At 44.5% G+C, this 1,495-nt stretch overlaps 1 pseudogene; it reads left to right on the top strand.

Annotated features, from left to right (window-relative positions):
- Positions 1 to 1,189: 1,189 nt before the first annotated feature.
- On the top strand, positions 1,190 to 1,272 carry LOC114895702 (annotated as a pseudogene).
- Positions 1,273 to 1,495: the final 223 nt, after the last annotated feature.

Below are 1,495 nucleotides of genomic sequence, written 5' to 3'. Positions count from 1 at the left end.
TTTATTATTTTATTCTGTGATATAGTTTATTTTAGTGGTTAGACAGAAATTTAGACTTCATTGATTCAAGCCATTCCATTGGTGTTATTTTTATAAAGTTACTTGCTTTTGGTGATGTTTAGTTGTTTAATTCATTACTAAAAAAGTAAGTGGATCTATTTTGTGCGTGTGTATGTATTACATTGTGTGTATTATGTAATATCCACAATGTGCTGAAAATAAGCCTTTTCCTATTCCCTGTTCTCTAATCATTGCTTCTTTTCTCTTCTGATTCCCCGTACAAATGGTCATTTGCGGCACACTTCGTTCTCCACTTTGGTTGTGTGCCTGTCAATGTATCTCGTGTATCTTTCCTTATTACCATATACAGAACAGCCTCATTCTTTTTAAGTGGCATTATATGGATTGTAACATAATTTATTTCATTAGTTCCTGATTGATGGGCATTAATGTTGTTTCACATAATTTGCCGGTACCGCAATGCAGCCAAGAATATCCTGTGTGTAGGTGCTTTTTCTGCATGCTTCAGCGTTTCTGGGCTATAAATACCTAGGAGTTCTGGTAGCTTGTCTGTCTTGGGTTTTGATGGCTCTGACCAACCCCCAAGAAACTAGAGAGGAAAAGGGAGTGAACTGAGAAACATATAGAAAACTGGAGATGTTTCTTTGGCCTGAAAGAGAAGGCAGCCCACTGCCGTGGGCGGAGCATCAGACGGGAGCAGCCTGGGGGACCTGACCCTTCTTCCCTGGCAGGGCCTGGGGACAGACGGTGCCCTTCTCCACACCTGCTGGAAGCCTGGGCCTGGGTCTGTGTTCAACCACTGTCCCCGTGACGCTTTGAAAGCATAACTACTGTGCAGATGGATAGACCTGTGGTTGCCAAATACCGTTACTGTCACGGAAATACCTCTGCTCTACACAGGCCTCACGTATCACGATGAGTTGCACCTTAAGACCCTTTCCCGCCAGCAAAATGAGGACGTGTCCCGGTAACACTGAACCTCACAATGGAAAGGGTCAGGGTCCCACCTCTTTCTTCCCCAAAATGTTCCTAGAACCACCTTCCCTGCTCTGCCCCCTAAGGGCTCTTAGGCAAAGCAGCTCTGCCCAGGGACGAGAAGACCTGTGCCATCCGACCCAACTCAAATCCGCAGAATTAAAGGTGAACACACGAGGGTGACTCTTCTTCAAACTTTGTGCAGCGGCAGGATCGTAGCCAGTGAGGTTTATCCGAGGTGCGATTATTGCTAATTGAAAAGACAGGAATTAAGGAAGAAAGAAAAAGAGACAGACAGAGAGAGAGAGAAGGAAGCAAAGGAGGAGGAGAAGGAGGGGAGGGGGGAGGGAGGGAGAATTCCAAGGTGATTTTCTCCTTCTACAGATTCAGAGAAACGTAGGACACCTTTGGTAAAATCTCTACCAATCTTTTCTAGCACGGTAGGAACTTTGTACAGAAGTTTCATGCTGATTCTTAAAAGTACTTCTTCTTGTTCTCT

This window comes from Monodon monoceros, unplaced genomic scaffold (genome assembly GCF_005190385.1).
Source record: "Monodon monoceros isolate NGI ecotype Baffin Bay Population unplaced genomic scaffold, NGI_Narwhal_1 Super_Scaffold_14, whole genome shotgun sequence".
Classification (NCBI taxonomy): domain Eukaryota; kingdom Metazoa; phylum Chordata; class Mammalia; order Artiodactyla; family Monodontidae; genus Monodon; species Monodon monoceros.
This window is presented reverse-complemented; position numbering and strand designations above follow the sequence as displayed.